This window comes from Cebus imitator, unplaced genomic scaffold (assembly GCF_001604975.1).
Source record: "Cebus imitator isolate Cc_AM_T3 unplaced genomic scaffold, Cebus_imitator-1.0 Scaffold69, whole genome shotgun sequence".
NCBI classification, from domain to species: Eukaryota; Metazoa; Chordata; class Mammalia; order Primates; family Cebidae; genus Cebus; species Cebus imitator.
Window position 1 is genome coordinate 4,284,103 of NW_016107384.1, and position 6,000 is coordinate 4,290,102.

At 36.0% G+C, this 6,000-nt stretch overlaps 1 protein-coding gene and 1 pseudogene across 6 annotated transcripts in view; both read left to right on the plus strand.

Annotated features, from left to right (window-relative positions):
- The window catches only part of MIPOL1 (mirror-image polydactyly 1), a 373,668-nt gene that overhangs the window by 255,689 nt on the left and 111,979 nt on the right, over window positions 1-6,000 (plus strand). The gene's annotated exons all lie outside the window — the stretch shown is intronic.
- On the plus strand, window positions 5,404-5,522 carry LOC119471685 (annotated as a pseudogene).

Below are 6,000 nucleotides of genomic sequence, written 5' to 3' on the forward strand. Positions count from 1 at the left end.
CTCATGCTGCCTCATACTTTTCTTCAGGAATTGTTCTCTTGTGAATAACCTACTGCCACTCTTCTCTCTTTCTTCTCTTTTCTTCACCAGTCAAATTAAGTGCTTCTTCTCTGCTCCCAAATTCTATTATTATCTGCCTTCTCATCTTGCACTTTGAGTTTTTTAAGGCAAGGATGCTCTTACTGAGTTCATAATTCTAGGACAACTAATGTGTTTATATTATAGATAGGATTTTTTTCATTTATACCCTTTTAGAAATGTGGTGTTGTTCCATGAAAATTACATGATTTTATTTTTTTAATGTATTTCATTGTGATGTCAATAATCTCCTTGATAGCGCAGTTTTGGTAAATCTCTGTTTACCAGATTGGATTTATTCTATTCATATGTTATTTTCCCATTAAATAAATTATTTGTTATATTCTGTTTTTCAGGGTGTTTCAATAAATTGCAAAAATATAGGATGCACTGACAGCATTATTGTACAGTCCTTGTCTTATCAATATAATGTAGAAGAAAACACAGGTTTCTTCTGCGTCATATTAATATTGGTAACTTTTTTTGTGAACTCATCATACTCATTGCAGGAATAAAATAAATAAGATGTAGGTCAGTTTTCAGTCTTTTGCCCATCCAAATTAGTCTTCTTTCATATTTTCCCTAGTCGAATCTATATTTTAAATAATATATATTTCCTTGAGTAGTTAACAAGATCAGATACATTTTCCTCAACCCAAATAAATGTTGCTAAATGATACCTGTCCATAGTATATTCCCCAGATAAATAAGAAATTGTAGTCTGGGACCACGTTCATACTTATATTATGGGTAAGTTCTATACAAAACCATAATAGACACATATTAAATGAAAAACAAGCATATTGTGGCTATGAATTTTTCAGAGAAAGGAAATACAGCTTTTATTATTGAAAAAACCCTAACATTCTTTGTTATAGTAAGCTCAGCATTATTGCCATCTTGCCCTTATCCACTATTTCAATCCCAAGCCAGGTAAATATGGAATTATAAGGGCAATAAACATTTCCCTGCTGAATTAAAATTTAATTTAATTTGCTTGTTAAATTGGCTTATGTGTTTTTATTATTGACTTGTTTCAAAGAGATCTCACAGTTGTATTTGTCACTTCCAAAAGTAGATTTCATATAGGCTGTGATTACCAGAAGGTAGCAGAGATATTGAAGTACTACAAAATCTGGTGTTATATTTCAGTCCATTTTTTAAATATCAAAAATTAAAGCTCATTCTAATGTTATTGTCTTCTAAAAACATAGAATCTTTTGGAATAAAGTATGAACATATGAAAGCTCACTCTACAGATAACCTTTAAGAAATTGTTTTTACAGTTGACTAGTTCTTGAAGATTCTAACCAATATCCTTTTTAATACTTGCATAATACTTTGATATATCTTTATTGAAAAGGACATCTTGCAGCAATATATACTTTGTTGATAGGAAATTTATTTCAGAGCTATACATAATGTAAAAATACCCATCATGAAACGATAAAATTTGAAATAAAGCATTTGTTATAAAGAATTGGCATCTGGGTGCTTCAGTGTAGAAAATTCATGAGAGATAAGAGCCTTTTAGACCAGGGCTGTAGGTTAGCTCTCCAGAAAGGGACTTTACCTGCAAGTGAATCTTTCCTAAAGCTGGATAAAATCCATGCTGAAAGTACCACAAGAGTAGGTTTCTTGATCTTTTTCATTCACTGCTCTATCCTTAGTGCCTAGAACAGCGTCTGGCACAAAGTAGGTGCTCTGAATAAATGGGAATGGACATGCCTTCAACCAGACTCAAGAGTTGCCATACATTGGGTTTCCAGCAATCAGAGAATGGGTTATTCTTTTCTTGGTTTCACAAAACACTTGGGAGTAGTGAGATAAGGACACTATCCTTTCCTCAAGATAATATTCTCTCCCTCGCTCACCTTACTGTACAAGTTGGTACTTGTTCTCTACTCTGAAGGTTTCTATTTAGGACTAGCCATATTTGCAATCCCATAATGAACTAAATATTTTCAGCAAAGATTTTCTCATACTACTACGCTGTCACACATGACTTTTTCTACCTGAAACACCCCTTATTTTTCCTTTTTTGATTAACTCTTACCCCTTTTTCAAGACTTAATCTGGGTTAGGTGCTCTTAGTATGTATTTCTATAAGTTCTTGTTCTTTTGTAATTTTCCAAATCAGACAATTTCTGAGGAAACATATAACTAAATCACCTACAGTGTCACACCACATGTTATTTGGGTTCACAAGTTAGCTGGCTGAAGCATTTGCTGCCTACAAGAAACCCACCTAATGGGTAGACATTCATATGCTCAAATAAAGGGGTTGAAAAATATATACCACACAGATGGAAAACAAAAATGAGCAAGAGTAGCTATACTTATATCAGATAAAACAGACATGAAATCAACAACAGTAAAAACAGATAAAGAAAATTATTATATAATAATAAAGGGTTCAATTCAACAAAAAGATATAACTATCCTAAATATATGTGCACATAGATTCATAAAACAAATACTCCTAGACCTACAAAACGGGATAAACAGCAATATCATAATAATGGAGGACTTCAAAACACCCCGAGATAGCACTAGACAGATCATTTAGGCAGAAAATCAACAAAGAAATTCTGAGCTTAAACTGAGCTTTAGACCAAATGAACCTAATAGACATTTTTAGAACATTCTACCCAACAATGAAAGAATATACCTTTTTTCTCATTTGTACATGGATCATTTTCCAAAATAGATAATATGTCTGTACATAAAGCAAGATAGAATGACATCACACCAAGCATCTTCTTCTTGGACCACAGTGGAATAAAACTAGAAATCAATACCAAGAGGAACTATCAAAACTATATAAATATATTGAAGCTGGAAACAGTGGCTCATGCCTGTGATGCCAGCACTTTGGGAGGCTAAATTGGGCAGATTACTTTAGGTCAGGAGTTTGAGACCAGCCTGGCCAACATAACAAAACCCATCTCTACTAAAAAATACACACACACACAGATTTCTCTTCTACACCCCACATTTCTCCTCTACACTGTCCTAGGAGAGGTTCTCCATGAGGACCCCAACCCTATAGCAAACTTCTGCATGGGAATACAGGCATTTCCATACATCTTCTGAAATCTAGGCAGAGGTTCTCAAACCTCAGTCCTTGACTTCTGTGCACTTGCAGGCTTAACACCACATGGAAGATGCCAAGGCTTGAGGCTTGTACCCTCTGAAGCCATGGCCTGAGCTCCACATTGGCCCCTTTCAGCCATGGCTGGAGTGGCTGGGTTGCAGAGCACTAAGTCCCTAGACAGCACACAGCATGGGGACCCTGGGCCCAGTCCACGAGACCAATTTTTCCTCCCAGGCCTCCAGCCTATGGTGGCAGGGGCTGCTGTAAAGACCTCTGACATATCCTGGAGACATTTTCCCCATTGTCTTGGGGATTAACATTCAGCTTCTCATTTCTTATGCAAATTTCTGCAACCAGCTTGAATTTCTCCTCAGAAAACAGGATTTTCTTTTCTATTGCATTGTTAGGCTGCAAATTTTCTAAACTTTTATTCTGTGTTTCTATTTTGAAACTGAATGCCTTTTAAAGCACCCAAGTCACCTCTTGAATGCTTTTCTGCTTAGAAATTTCTTCTACCAGATACCCTAAATCATGTCTCTCAAGTTCAAAATTCTGTAAATCTCTAGGGCAGGGACAAAATACTGCGAGGCTCTTTGCTAAAACATAACAGGAGTGACCTTTACTCCAGTTCCCAACAAGTCCCTCATCTCCATTTGAGACCACCTCAGCCTGGACCTTATTGTTCATATCACTATCAGCATTTTTGTCAAAGCCATTTAACAAGTCTCTAAGAAGTTCCAAACTTTCTCACATTTTTCTGTCTTCTTCTGAGCCCTCCAAACTGCTCCAGCCTCTGCCTGTTACCTAGTTCCAAAGTCACTCCACATTTTGAGGTATCTCTTCAGCAATTCCTCACTCTATTGTTATTAAATTACTGTATTAGTCTGTTTCATACTAGTGATAAGACATACCTGAGACTGGGAAGTTTACAAAAGAAATAGGTTTATTGGAATTACAGTTCCACATGGCTGGGGACACCTCACAATTGTGGTGGAAGGCAAGGAGGAGCAAGTGACATCTTATGTGGATGTCAGCAGGCAAAGAGAGACCTTGTGCAAGGAAACTCCTGTATTTAAAACCATCAGACCTTGGGAGACCCACTCATTATCATAAGAACAACAACAACAACAAGACCTAGTCCCATAATTCAATCATCTCCCACCAGGTCCCTCCCACAACACATGGGAATTAGATGAGCTACAAGCTAAGATTTGGGTGGGGAAACAGAGCCAAACCATATCAGTACTGATAGAAAAATAGACACATAGATCAATGAAACAGAATAGAGAACCCAAAAATAATGCTACATACCTACCACTAACTGATCTTTGATAGAACTGGTAAAAATATATAGTAAAGAAAGGACCCAAAAAAAATAAAAAAAATAAAAAAAAACAAAGAAAGGACCCACTGTTCAATAAATGGTATTGGAAAAATTGGATAGCCATACGAAGAATAGCAAAACTGGACCCATCTCTCACCATATACAGGAAGCAACTCGAGATGGATTAGAGATTTGAACATTAGACCTGAAACTGAAAATCCTAGAATAAAACCTAGGAAAAACTCTTCTGGACATCAGCCTAAGCAAAGATTTTATAACTAAGACTTCAAAAGCAAATGCAACAAAAACAAAAATAGACAAATGAGACTCAATTAAACTAAACTTGTAGACAGCAAAAGAAATAATCAACACATTAAACCAACCAACTGTAGAAGAGAGGTGCTATTTGCTGTAAACTATGCATTCAACAAAGGACTAACACTCAGAGTCAACAAGGAACTCAAATAGCTCAACAAGAAAAAAAAAAATACCCCATTAAAAATTGGGAAAAGGACATGAACAGATATTTCCCAAAGGATTACATACAAGTGGGCAACAAACATGAAAAAAATACTCAAATCACTAAACAGAAGAAACATGGCAATTAAAACCACTATAAGATACCATCTCATACGAGTCAGAATTGCTATTATAAAAAGTCAGGAAATAAAGATGGGAGCAAAGATGTGGAAAAAATGAACCTCTGTGGAAAATAGTATGGAAATTTCTCAAAGAAGTCATTCAACACAGCAATCCCACTGAGTAGGGTAGATACTGAGTATCTACCTAAAGAAAAAGACACCTGCACTTGTACATTTATCACAGCAGTATTCACAATAGCAGAATCATGGAATGAACCTAAATACTTATCCAATGGATGACTTCATAAAGCAAATGTGATACAGTCTACGGCCATTCCACCCTGAACACGTGTGATCTCACCTGATCTCAGAAGCTAAGCAGGGTTGGGCCTGGTTAGTAGTTGGATGTAAGACTGCCTGGGAATCCTGGATGCTGTATGCTTAAAAAAAAAAAAAAAGAAAGAAAAAGAAAATGTGGTACATATACACTATGGAGTACTACACAGAGATGAAAAAGAATGAAAATATGTCATTTGCAGCCATATGAATGGATCTTGAGGTCATTATCCTAAGAGGATAACTCAGAAACAAAAAATCAATTACTCTATGTTCTCAATTTTAAGTGAGAGCTAAGCAATGGATATACTTGGAAATACAGGGGAGAATAATAGACACTAGGGACTCCAAAGTAGGGTAGGAAAAGGAAGGAGGTGAGGCAACTGAAAAATTGCCTTTTAGGTACAATGCTCACTATTTGGGTGATGAGTATACTAAAAGCCCAGACTACACCGCTATGCAATATATCCATGTAATAGAGTTACACATGTACCCCCTGATCTATAAAAATAAAAACAAATTTTTAAAAAGCTGGCTGACAGGGGTTAGTTGATGCAGCTTGTCTTTTCACATATATGCAATTA